Source organism: Salmo salar, chromosome 02 (genome assembly GCF_965601325.2).
Source record: "Salmo salar chromosome 02, fSalSal1, whole genome shotgun sequence".
In the NCBI taxonomy this organism is placed as follows: domain Eukaryota; kingdom Metazoa; phylum Chordata; class Actinopteri; order Salmoniformes; family Salmonidae; genus Salmo; species Salmo salar.
Window position 1 is genome coordinate 2,240,482 of NC_138292.1, and position 14,590 is coordinate 2,255,071.

Consider the following 14,590-nt stretch of genomic DNA (forward strand, 5'->3'; position numbering starts at 1 on the left):
CTCCTCTCCTCACTTCTCTCCTCTTCTGTCTCGTCTTCTCTCCTCTTCTATCTCCTCTCCTCTCCTATCCCCTCTTCTTCTCTCCTCTCCTATCCCCTCTTCTCTCTCCTCTCCTATCCCCTCTTCTCCTGTCCTCCACTCTCCTCCCCTAACTTCTCCATTAAAGACATGCCCTGAAGCCATCCATCCAAAATACAATATAGTACACCAAGTCAAACCCAGTTTGACCAGCGTACAAAGAGAGCAGCAAGAAACTGAAGAAAAGTTATTAACATTATTAAAAATATCTTAAATCAACTGTAATGTAATATAATATGAAATATGAAACTCCTCTTCCCCAAGATCAGAGACAAGCCAGCCAGCATTCAGCCAGTCAGTTGAGTTATACCAGCCAGCATTCAGCCAGTCAGTTGAGTTATACCAGCCAGCATTCAGCCAGTCAGTTGAGTTATACCAGCCTGCATTCAGCCAGTCAGTTGAGTTATACCAGCCTGCATTCAGCCAGTCAGTTGAGTTATACCAGCCTGCATTCAGCCAGTCAGTTGAGTTATACCAGCCTGCATTCAGCCAGTCAGTTGAGTTATACCAGCCAGCATTCAGCCAGTCAGTTGAGTTATACCAGCCAGCATTCAGCCAGTCAGTTGAGTTATACCAGCCAGCATTCAACCAGTCAGTTGAGTTATACCAGCCAGCATTCAACCAGTCAGTTGAGTTATACCAGCCAGCATTCAGCCAGTCAGTTGAGTTATACCAGCCAGCATTCAGCCAGTCAGTTGAGTTATACCAGCCTGCATTCAGCCAGTCAGTTGAGTTATACCAGCCAGCATTCAGCCAGTCAGTTGAGTTATACCAGCCTGCATTCAGCCAGTCAGTTGAGTTATACCAGCCTGCATTCAGCCAGTCAGTTGAGTTATACCAGCCAGCATTCAGCCAGTCAGTTGAGTTATACCAGCCAGCATTCAGCCAGTCAGTTGAGTTATACCAGCCAGCATTCAACCAGTCAGTTGAGTTATACCAGCCAGCATTCAACCAGTCAGTTGAGTTATACCAGCCAGCATTCAGCCAGTCAGTTGAGTTATACCAGCCAGCATTCAGCCAGTCAGTTGAGTTATACCAGCCTGCATTCAGCCAGTCAGTTGAGTTATACCAGCCAGCATTCAGCCAGTCAGTTGAGTTATACCAGCCTGCATTCAGCCAGTCAGTTGAGTTATGCCAGCCAGCATTCAGCCAGTCAGTTGATTTATACCAGCCAGCATTCAACCAGTCCATCATTCCATCAGCGGACAGCGTTCTGACTGATGTGGAGCTACTGTACTTTTCTCCATCATTCCATCAGCGGACAGCGTTCTGACTGATGTGGAGCTACTGTACTTTTCTCCATCATTCCATCAGCGGACAGCGTTCTGACTGATGTGGAGCTACATTTCTCTGTTCCTTTTCTCGTTGTAGCCAGTCTACTTTTCTGTGGTAAAATGAAAGATAAACTTTAAGCAAAACGTTTTGACGGTATTGGAAAAACCATCCCGAGGCTATTTTCCAAATCCCCCCCTGGGGGAGAAGGTATAAACGGTATACCGCCCCAAGCCTACGGCAAATTGTTGTTTTTTGATTGGTCAAGGTTATGATTGTGTGACTGTCTGATTGGTCCAAGGTGAGGTGTGATATTCACAAACTGACTATGTGCTAGAGCTGGGCATTATGGGAAGAAAAATCCATATTGGGGATATATTGCATGAATGGATGCTATAACGATAAATGGAAGGATAGGTTTATAACATGAATGTATGCTATAACGATAAATGGAAAGATAGGTTTATAACATGAATGTGTACCAGGGTATTTATAAATAATCCTTTAAACTCCTTCTACTAGTTTGATGGTAGTTTCTTTCTTTCCAAACTTTTCTCTAGTAAAGGCTACTTATTCGGAATGAAGGATATCAGCTTAATGCCTGTGATAAGTGATTGGTACGGTCGGCGTCGATCATTTTAGCTTTAGTGTCCAACCTCTACTGTGCGGGTGTGGCTATCTATCAAAGTTGGTGGACAGCAGCGGACAAACATTTTCCAGAGGTAGGGAGGGAGGGAGGTAGAGAGAGGTAGAGAGAGGTAGAGAGAGGTAGAGAGAGGTAGAGGGAGGTGTAGAGAGGTAGAGAGCGGTAGAGAGAGGTAGAGAGAAGTAGAGAGAGAGGTAGAGAATGCTCCTCCAGAATATAACATCACAAATCAACTGCTGTAACCTTTTAGGTCTCAACAGAGATGCCCAGAGGAACCACGTGAGGCTATGTCTCTCTCTTTCTCTCTCCCTTTCCCTCTCTCTCCCCATCTCCCTTTCCCTCTCTCTCCCCATCTCCCTTTCCCTCTCGCTACCCCCTCTCTCTCTTAGTTCCTCTCCATCTCTCTCTTTCTCTCGCTCCTCTGTTCCCCCATCCCTCTCCCTTATAAAACAGTTTCTCTGTTGAATTTGTTGCAGATCGATCCTTGTGTCAATATATGCAGGAATACATTAACATGTTATGGCACTGTGGTGATGCCACCTCAGATAGTGTGACATGGCACTGTGGTGATGCCACCTCAGATAGTGTGACATGGCACTGTGGTGATGCCACCTCAGATAGTGTGACATGGCACTGTGGTGATGCCACCTCAGATAGTGTGACATGGCACTGTGGTGATGCCACCTCAGATAGTGTGACATGGCACTGTGGTGATGCCACCTCAGATAGTGTGACATGGCACTGTGGTGATGCCACCTCAGATAGTGTGACATGGCACTGTGGTGATGCCACCTCAGATAGTGTGACATGGCACTGTGGTGATGCCACCTCAGATAGTGTGACATGGCACTGTGGTGATGCCACCTCAGATAGTGTGGCATGGCACTGTGGTGATGTCACCTCAGGTAGTGTGACATGACACTGTGGTGATGCCACCTTAGATAGTGTGACATGGCACTGTGGTGATGCCACCTCAGATAGTGTGACCTGGCACTGTGGTGATGCCACCTCAGATAGTGTGACATGGCACTGTGGTGATGCCACCTCAGGTAGTATGACATGGCACTGTGGTGATGCCACCTCAGATAGTGTGACATGGCACTGTGGTGATGCCACCTCAGGTAGTGTGACATGGCACTGTGGTGATGCCACCTCAGGTAGTGTGACATGAAGATGCTCTGCCTACTATCTACAGACTATCAGTAACATATCAACTCCATCCTATTCCCCATGTAGTGCCATTGCATATAGGGCAATCAAATGGAGGTCAAATGGAGATCAGGGAGGTTTGGTTACCTGGTTACCTAGTTACTTGGCTACCTAGTTACCTGGCTACCTGGTTACCTGTTTACCTGGCTTTCTAGTTACCTGGTTACTTGGCAACCTGGTTACCTGGTTACCTGGCTACCTAGTTACCTGGCTACCTGGCTACCTAGTTACCTGGCTACCTAGTTACCTGGCTAACTGGCTACCTAGTTACCTGGCTACCTGGTTACCTGGTTACCTGGGCTCAGCCTCTTATGTTGCTGGTCAGAGTGGTAGAGGTGATGGCTGGTAGAGGTGAGGGCTGGTAGAGGTGATGGCTGGTCAGAGTGGTAGAGGTGATGGCTGGTCAGAGTGGTAGAGGTGATGGCTGATCAGAGTGGTAGAGGTGATGGCTGATCAGAGTGGTAGAGGTGATGGCTGGTCAGAGTGGTAGAGGTGATGGCTGGTCAGAGTGGTAGAGGTGATGGCTGGTAGAGGTGATGGCTGATCAGAGTGGTAGAGGTGATGGCTGGTCAGAGTGGTAGAAGTGATGGCTAGTAAGAGTGGTAGAGGTGATGGCTGGTCAGAGTGGTAGAGGTGATGGCTGGTCAGAGTGGTAGAGGTGATGGCTGATCAGAGTGGTAGAGGTGATGGCTGGTCAGAGTGGTAGAGGTGATGGCTGGTCAGAGTGGTAGAGGTGATGGCTGGTCAGAGTGGTAGAGGTGATGGCTGATCAGAGTGGTAGAGGTGATGGCTGGTCAGAGTGGTAGAGGTGATGGCTGGTCAGAGTGGTAGAGATGATGGCTGGTAGAGGGAAGGTTATTACCATATAGTGTCCTTGAGCATAATGATAATCAGACGGTAGTGTAGTTGGCTCTATAATGATCTACACACACACACACACACACACACACACACACACACACACACACACACACACACACACACACACACACACACACACACACACACACACACACACACACACACACACACACACACACACACACACACACACACACACACACAGACTGCTGCATTTTCTGCTGACTCAACCTCTCTCTCTCTCTCTCTCTCTCTCTCTCTCTCTCTGTCTCCCTCTTTCCATCGCTCTCTCTACTCTCTCTTCATCCTTGCCTCTCTCTCATTTCTGAATAACCTTATGTTGTCTCTCCATTACTTTATTTTTACAACATAGTATTAGAATACCCAGCCTGCCATGCAGCCACTACACTACACTTCCATACTGTACATAGACACTACAGTACACTTCCCATACTGTAGAGAGACACTACACTTCCCATACTATAGACAGACACTACACTTCCCATACTGGAGACAGACACTACACTTCCCATACTATAGACAGACACTACACTTCCCATACTGGAGACAGACACTACACTTCCCTTACTGGAGACAGACACTACACGTCCCATACTGGAGATAGACACTACACTTCCCATACTATAGATAGACACTACACTACACTTCCCATACTATAGACAGACACTACACTTCCCATACTATAGATAGACACTACACTTCCCATACTATAGATAGACACTACACTTCCCATACTATAGATAGACACTACAGTACACATCCCATACAATAGATAGACACTACACTTCCCATACTATAGACAGACACTACACTTCCCATACTATAGATAGACACTACACTTCCCATACTATAGACAGACACTACACTTCCCATACTATAGATAGACACTACACTTCCAATAATATAGATAGACACTACACTTCACATACTATAGATAGACACTACACTTCACATACTATAGATAGACACTACAGTACACTCCCCATACTGTAGATAGACACTACAGTACACTTCCCATACTGTAGATAGACACTACACTTCCCATACTATAGATAGACACTACAGTACACTTCCCATACTGTAGATAGATGATACACTTCCCATACTGGAGATGGACACTACACTACACTTCCCATACTGTAGATAGACACTACACTTCCCATACTGTAGATAGACACTACACTACACTCCCCATACTGTATATAGACACTACACTACACTTCCCATACTATAGAGAGACACTACAGTACACTCCCCATACTGTATATAGTCACTTCAGTACACTCCCCATACTGTATATAGACACTACAGTACCCTCCCCATACTGTATATAGACACTACAGTACGCTTCCCAATACTGTAGATAGACACTACACTTCCCATACTATAGACAGACACTACACTTCCCATACTGTAGATATACACTACACTTCCCATACTATAGATAGACACTACACTTCCCATACTGTAGATAGACACTACGCTACACTTCCCATACTGTAGATAGACACTACACTACACTTCACCTACTATAGATAGACACTGCACTACACTTCACATACTATAGATAGACACTACACTACACATCCAATACTATAGCTAGACACTGCACTACACTTCACATACTATAGATAGACACTGCACTACACTTCCCATACTGTAGATAGACACTACACTACACTTCCCATACTATAGATAGACACTACACTTCCCATACTGTAGATAGACACTACACTACACTTCCCATACTGTAGAAAGACACTACACTTCACATACAGTAGATAGACACTACACTACACTCCCCATACTGTATATAGATACTACAGTACACTCCCCATACTGTAGATAGACACTACACTTCCCATACTGTATATAGACACTACAGTACACTTCCCATACTGTAGATAGACACTACAGTACACTTCTCATACTGGATATAGACACTACAGTACACTCCCCATACTGTAGATAGACACTACACTTCCCATACTGGATATAGACACTACAGTACACTTCCCATACTGTAGATAGACACTACAGTACACTTCTCATAGTGGATATAGACACTACACTACACTTCCCATACTGGATATAGACACTAGAGTACACTCCCCATACTGGATATAGACACTACAGTACACTCCCCATACTGTAGATAGACACTACAGTACACTCCCCATACTGTAGATAGACACTCCACTTCCCATACTGTATATAGACACTACACTACACTTCCCATACTGTAGATAGACACTACACTACACTTCCCATACTGGAGATAGACACTACACTACACATACTGTAGATAGACACTACACTTCCCATATTGTAGATAGACACTACACTTCCCATACTATAGATAGACACTACACTACACTTCCAATACTATAGATAGACACTACACTTCCCATACTATAGATATACACTACACTACACTTCCAATACTATAGATAGACACTACACTTCCCATACTATAGATAGACACTACACTACACTTCCTATAATATAGATAGACAGTACACTACACTTCCCATACTGGAGATACACACTACACTTCACATACTGTAGATAGACACTACACTTCCCATACTGTATATAGACACTACAGTACACTCCCCAAACTGTATATAGACACTACAGTACACTTCCCATATTGTAGATTTGCCTACAGGAGTTTCCCCCCCTCTCTTTCTTCCTGGATAACTTTGATCCTGGCTCGGCCTAGGTCGGAGAGTAAACAACATTCTCTCTTCCCCAGAGGTTAATGCCTCTGGTTGGTTTCTAACAGAGATAACCATGGCAACAGGGTATCCCACCGAGGCGCCCAGCGAGCGCTGCCCATTGGACAAAGGCATTGATCAGGATGAGGTCAGGATGAGGCAGTGACAGGTAGACCACCTACTGTAGAGCTCTGATACACACACACACACACACACACACACACACACACACTACACACACACACACACACACACACACTACACACTACACACTACACACACACACACACACACACACACACACACACACACACACACACACACACACACACACACACACACAATACATACACATACACATAATACACACAATAGACACACACACACACTCATACTCACAATACAATCAGCTAAGCTGTTTAGAGTCAATGGGATACAAAGGCTGTGTTTATCCATTCATGCAGAAGAGATGTACTTTAAAAATATATATATATATATATATTACATAGATATAGTTTGTATATATTATACAGTTATAGTTTTTGTTTATGTATATATATATATATAATATAGATATATTTTGTATATATTATACAGTTATAGTTTTTGTTTATGTGTATATATATATATATATAATATAGATATATTTTGTATATATTATACAGTTATAGTTTTTGTTTATGTATATATATATACATAAACAAAAACTATAACTGTAGATATATTTTGTATATATTATACTGTTATAGTTTATATATACAGTTGAAGTTGGAAGTTTACATACATCTTAGCCAAATAGATTTCAACTCAGTTTTTCACAATTCCTGACATTTAATCCTAGTAAAAATTCCCTGTTTTAGGGCAGTTAGGATCACCACTTTATTTAAAGAATGTGAAATGTCAGAATAATAGTAGAGAGAATGATTTATTCTTTCATCACATTCCCAGTAGGTCAGAAGTTTACATACACTCAATTAGTATTTGGTAGCATTGCCTGAAATTGTTTAACTTGGGTCAAACTTTTCGGGTAGCATTCCACAAGCTTGCCACAATAAGTTGGGTGAATTTTGGCCCATTCCTGATGACAGAGCTGGTGTAACTGAGTCATGTTTGTTGGCCTCCTTGTTCGCACACACTTTTTCAGTTCTGCCCACAAATTTTCTGTAGGATTGAGGTCAGGGCTTTGTGATGGCCACTCCAATACCATGACTTTGTTGTCCTTAAGCCATTTTGCCACAACTTTGGAAGTATGCTTGGGGTCATTGTCCATTTGGAAGACCCATTTGCGACCAAGCTTTAACTTCCTGACTGATGTCTTGAGATGTTGCTTCAATATATCCACATCATTTTCCTCCATGATGCCATCTATTTTGTGAAGTGCAGCAAAGCACCCCCACAACATGATGCTGTCACCCCCGTGCTTCAAGGTTGGGATGGTGTTCTTCGGCTTGCAAGCCTCCCCCTTTTTCCTCTAAACATAACACTGGTCATTATGGCCAAACAGTTCTATTTTTGTTTCATCAGACCAGAGGACATTTCTCCAAAAAGTACAATCTTTGTCCCCATGTGCAGTTGCAAACCGTAGTCTGGCTTTTTTATGGCGGTTTTGGAGCAGTGGCTTCTTCCTTGCTGAGCGGCCTTTCAGGTTGTGTCAGTATAAGACTCGTTTTACTGTGGATATAGATACTTTTGTACCTGTTTCCTCCAGCATCTTCACAAGGTCCTTTGCTGTTGTTCTGGGATTGATTTGCACTTTTCGCACCAAAGTACGTTCATCTCTAGGAGACAGAATGCGTCTCCTTCCTGAGTGGTATGACGGCTGCGTGGTCCCATGGTGTTTATACTTGCGTACTATTGTTTGTACAGATGAATGTGGTACCTTCAGGCATTTGGAAATTGCTCCCAAGGATGAACCAGACTTGTGGAGGTCTACAATTTTTTTCTGAGGTCTTGGCTGATTTCTTTTGATTTTCCCATAATATCACACAAAGAGGCACTGAGTTTGAAGGTAGGCCTTGAAATACATCCACAGGTACACCTCCAATTGACTCAAATGATGTCAAACAGTCTATCAGAAGCTTCTAAAGACATGACATCATTTTCTGGAATTTTCCAAGCTGTTTAAAGGCACAGTCAACTTAATGTATGTAAACTTCTGATCCACTGGAAATGTAATACAGTGAATTATAACTGAAATAATCTGTCTGTAAACAATTGTTGAAAACATTATGTATGTAAAGTTCTGATTTCAACTGTGTGTGTATATCTGTATATATTATAAAGTTATAGTTTATGTATATATTATGTAGATCTAGTTTGTATGTATTATACAGTTATAGTTTATATATATATACATTATATAGATATAGTTTGTATGCATTATACAGTTATAGTTTATATATATTATATAGATATAGTTTGTATGCATTATACAGTTATAGTTTATATATATATATTATGTAGATCTAGTTTGTATGTATTATACAGTTATAGTTTATATATATATATTATATAGATATAGTTTGTATATATAATACAGACATAGTTTATATATATATTATGTACATATAGTTTGCAAACACTATACAGTTACCGATTTGTATATATTGATATATATTATATAGATATAGTTTGTATATATTATACAGTTATAGTTTATATGTATATATTATATAGATATAGTTTGTATATATTATACAGTTATAGTTTATATGTATATATTATGTAGATATAGTTTGTATATGTTATACAGTTATAGTTTATATGTATATATTATGTAGATATAGTTTGTATATGTTATACAGTTATAGTTTATATATATATATATATATATGGTTTGCTTCATGTCTTTCAGTATGGTCTGCTTCATGTCTTTCAGTATATATATATATATATATATATATATATATATATATATATATATATATATTATAAAGATTTAGTTTGTATATTGTAACGGGCGTCGTAAGGAGTGGACCAAAATGCAGCGGGTATAGTCCTCATCTTCTAATTTATTAAAGGAAAAACACTTAAACAAAACAAACGACGAAAACAGTCCAATAAGGTGCACAGACTAAACTGGAAACAACCACCCACAAACACAAGTGAAAAACAAACACCCTTAAATATGGCCTCCAATTAGAGACAACGACAACCAGCTGCCTCTAATTGGAGGTCATTGAAAAACACAACATAGAAATAGAAAACTAGAATAAACACAGAAATAGAAAATATAGAACATAAATCAAAAACCCCGAAACAAACAAAACAAACACCCCCTGCCACGCCCTGACCAAACTACAATAACAAATAACCCCTTTTACTGGTCAGGACGTGACATATATATTATACAGACATAGTTTATATATATATATTATATAGATAGTTTGTATATATTATACAGTTATAGTATATATATATATATATATATATAATATACTATATACTGCTCAAAAAAATAAAGGGAACACTAAAATAACACATCCTAGATCTGAATGAATGAAATAATCTTATTAAATACTTTTATCTTTACATAGTTGAATGTGCTGACAACAAAATCACACAAAAATAATCAATGGAAATCCAATTTATCAACCCATGGAGGTCTGGATTTGGAGTCACACTCAAAATTAAAGTGGAAAACCACACTACAGGCTGATCCAACTTTGATGTAATGTCCTTAAAACAAGTCAAATGAGGCTTAGTAGTGTGTGTGGCCTCCACATGCCTGTATGACCTCCCTACAACGCCTGGGCATGCTCCTGATGAGGTGGCGGATGGTCTCCTGTGGGATGTCCTCCCAGACCTGGACTAAAGCATCCGCCAACTCCTGGACGGTCTGTGGTGCAACATGGCGTTGGTGGATGGTGCGAGACATGATGTCCCAGATGTGCTCAATTGGATTCAGGTCTGGGGAACGGGCGGGCCAGTCCATAGCATCAATGCCTTCCTCTTGCAGGAACTGCTGACACACTCCAGCCACATGAGGTCTAGCATTGTCTTGCATTAGGAGGAACCCAGGGCCAACCGCACCAGCATATGGTCTCACAAGGGGTCTGAGGATCTCATCTCGGTACCTAATGGCAGTCAGGCTACCTCTGGCGAGCACATGGAGGGCTGTGCGGCCCCCCAAAGAAATGCCACCCCACACCATGACTGACCCACCGCCAAACCGGTCATGCTGGAGGATGTTGCAGGCAGCAGAACGTTCTCCACGGCGTCTCCAGACTGTCACGTCTGTCACATGTGCTCAGTGTGAACCTGCTTTCATCTGTGAAGAGCACAGGGTGCCAGTGGCGAATTTGCCAAACTTGGTGTTCTCTGGCAAATGCCAAACGACCTGCACGGTGTTGGGCTGTAGGCACAACCCCCACCTGTGGACATCGGGCCCTCATACCACCCTCATGGAGTCTGTTTCTGACCATTTGAGCAGTCACATGCACATTTGTGGCCTGCTGGAGGTCATTTTGCAGGGCTCTGGCAGTGCTCCTCCTGCTCCTCCTTGCACAAAGGCGGAGGTAGCGGTCCTGCTGCTGGGTTGTGCCCTCCTACGGCCTCCTCCACATCTCCTGATGTACTGGCCTGTCTCCTGGTAGCGCCTCCATGCTCTGGACACTACGCTGACAGACACAGCAAACCATCTTGCCACAGCTTGCATTGATGTGCCATTCTGGATGAGCTGCATTACCTGAGCCACTTGTGTGGGTTGTAGACTCCGTCTCATGCTACCACTAGAGTGAAAGCACCGCCAGCATTCAAAAGTGACCAAAACATCAGCCAGGAAGCATAGGAACTGAGAAGTGGTCTGTGGTTACCACCTGCAGAACCACTCCTTTATTGGGGGTGTCTTGCTAAGTGCCTATAATTTCCACCTGTTGTCTATACCATTTGCACAACAGCATGTGAAATTTATTGTCAATCAGTGTTGCTTCCTAAGTGGACAGTTTGATTTCACAGAAGTGTGATTGACTTGGAGTTACATTGTGTTGTTTAAGTGTTCCCTTTATTTTTTTGAGCAGTATATATATTATATACTATATATATATTATGTAGATATAGTTTGTATATATTATACAGACATAGTTTATATATATATATATATTATGTAGATATAGTTTGTATATATTATACATTTATAGTTTACAATATATATATATATACTTTATCTATATAGAGTACCAGTCAAAAGTTTGGACACAGCGACTCATTCAAGTGTTTTTCTTTACTTTTACTATTTTCAACATTGTAGAATAATAGTGAAGACATCAAAACTATGAAATAACACATATGGAATCATGTTAAACAAATCAACATATATATTCTCTATTTGACATTCTTCAAAGTAGCCACCCTTTGCCTTGATGACAGCTTTGCACACTCTTGGCATTCTCTCAACCAGCTTCATGAGGAAATCACCTGGAATGCATTTAAATTAACAGGTGCGCCTTGTTAAAAGTTAATTTGTGGAATTTCTTTCCTTCTTAATGCATTTGAGTCAATCAGTTGTGTTGTGACAAGGTTCTTCTTCTTCCCTGTGTCCTCTTTTATTTCATGTCTTTCAGTATGTCTGCTTCATATCTTTCAGTATGATCTGCTTCGTGTCTTTCAGTATGGTCTGCTTCATGTCTTTCAGTATGGTCTGCTTCATATCTTTCAGTATGTCTGATTCATGTCTTTCAGTATGGTCTGCTTCATATCTTTCAGTATGGTCTGCTTCATGTCTTTCAGTATGATCTGCTTCATATCTTTCAGTATGTCTGCTTCATGTCTTTCAGAATGATCTGCTTCATGTCTTTCAGTATGGTCTGCTTCATGTCTTTCAGTATGGTCTGCTTCATGTCTTTCAGTATGGTCTGCTTCATATCTTTCAGTATGGTCTGCTTCATGTCTTTCAGTATGGTCTGCTTCATATCTTTCAGTATGGTCTGCTTCATGTCTTTCAGAATGATCTGATTCATGTCTTTCAGTATGGTCTGCTTCATGTCTTTCAGTATGGTCTGCTTCATGTGTTTCAGTATGGTCTGATTCATGTCTTTCAGTATGGTCTGCTTCATGTGTTTCAGTATGGTCTGAGGAGATGTCATTAGCAAGAAAGACTGGAACATTTAGAAAGTTTTTCTTCAACTTTCTTTATTCATTTTAATTCTCATATCTCAGCTTCTTCCTTGATTATCCAGCAGCTTTCTGGTTATTGCGTTTATGTAATGAAACACCCAGACACCCACAAAAATTATACGGAGAGACAGTTGGAATGAGAAGTGTGTGTGTGTGTTTGTAAGCGATGTGAAGTTGTGTGTGTGTGTGTGTTTAGGGCATTGTGATTAATCTGAGATAGTTATTAAAGCCTGGGTTGGAGGGACACTCTTACCCCCTCTTTCTCTCTCTCCCCCTCCCTCACTTTCTGTCTTTCTCTCTCTCTCCCCCTCCCTCACTTTCTGTCTTTCTCTCTCTCTCCCCCTCCCTCACTTTCTGTCTTTCTCTCTCTCTCCCCCTCCCTCACTTTCTGTCTTTCTCTCTCTCCCCCTCCCTCACTTTCTGTCTTTCTCTCTCTCTCCCCCTCCCTCACTTTCTGTCTTTCTCTCTCTCTCCCCCTCCCTCACTTTCTGTCTTTCTCTCTCTCTCCCCCTCCCTCACTTTCTGTCTTTCTCTCTCTCTCCCCCTCCCTCACTTTCTGTCTTTCTCTCTCTATCCCCTCCCTCACTTTCTGTCTTTCTCTCTCTATCCCCCTCCCTCACTTTCTGTCTTTCTCTCTCTATCCCCCTCCCTCACTTTGTCTTTCTCTCTCTATCCCCCTCCCTCACTTTGTCTTTCTCTCTCTCCCCCTCCCTCACTTTCTGTCTTTCTCTCTCTCCCCCTCCCTCACTTTCTGTGTTTCTCTCTCTTTCCCTCCCCCTCCCTCACTTTCTGTGTTTCTCTCCCTTTCTCTCGCCCCTCCATCACTTGGGAATTGGGTTCCATTTAGAGCGCTGTAATGGTGTGTGCTGGTGGCAGGGAAGTCAGGCGCAGGGGAACTAACGAACTTGGTATAAACGGAGTCGTTTAATAAGTGCTCATAAAACTCAGAAAACCAAAATATACAAAATAATAAAAGTGGGTACAAAACCCGTCGCACATCGGAACATAACTTGCACAATACATACAATCAAACAATCTCCGACAAGGACATGAGGGGAAACAGAGGGTTAAATACACAACATGTAATTGATGAGATTGGAACCAGGTGTGATGGAAGACAAGACAAAACCAATGGAAAATGAAAAATGGATCAGCGATGGCTAGAAGGTCGGTGACGTCGACCACCGAACACCGCCCGAACAAGGAGAGGGACCGACTTCAAAAGAAGTTGTGACAAACGCAGCCCTTGTATTCTGCCTCGCTGGCCTGCTGACGAGATACCGTTCAGCTGAAAGGCCCTGGAGAGCCTGGTGAACTTTATCTAGCATTAGCATTCAGCTAGCGTTAGCCGGATATTTCATGGAGCGGTGTGTGGGTGTTAGCTATTGTTAGCCTGATATCTCATGGAGGAGTGTGTGTGTTAGCTATCGTTAGCCTGATATTTCATGGACTGGTGTGTGTGTGTTAGCTAGCGTTAGCCTGATATCTCATGGAGCGTGTGTGTGTGTGTGTGTGTGTGTGTGTGTGTGTGTGTGTGTGTGTGTGTGTGTGTGTGTGTGTGTGTGTGTGTGTGTGTGTGTGTGTGTGTGTGTGTGTGTGTGTGTGTGTGTGTGTTAGCTAGCGTTAGCCTGATATCTCATGGAGGGATGGGACGCCTCTTTCTACAGCA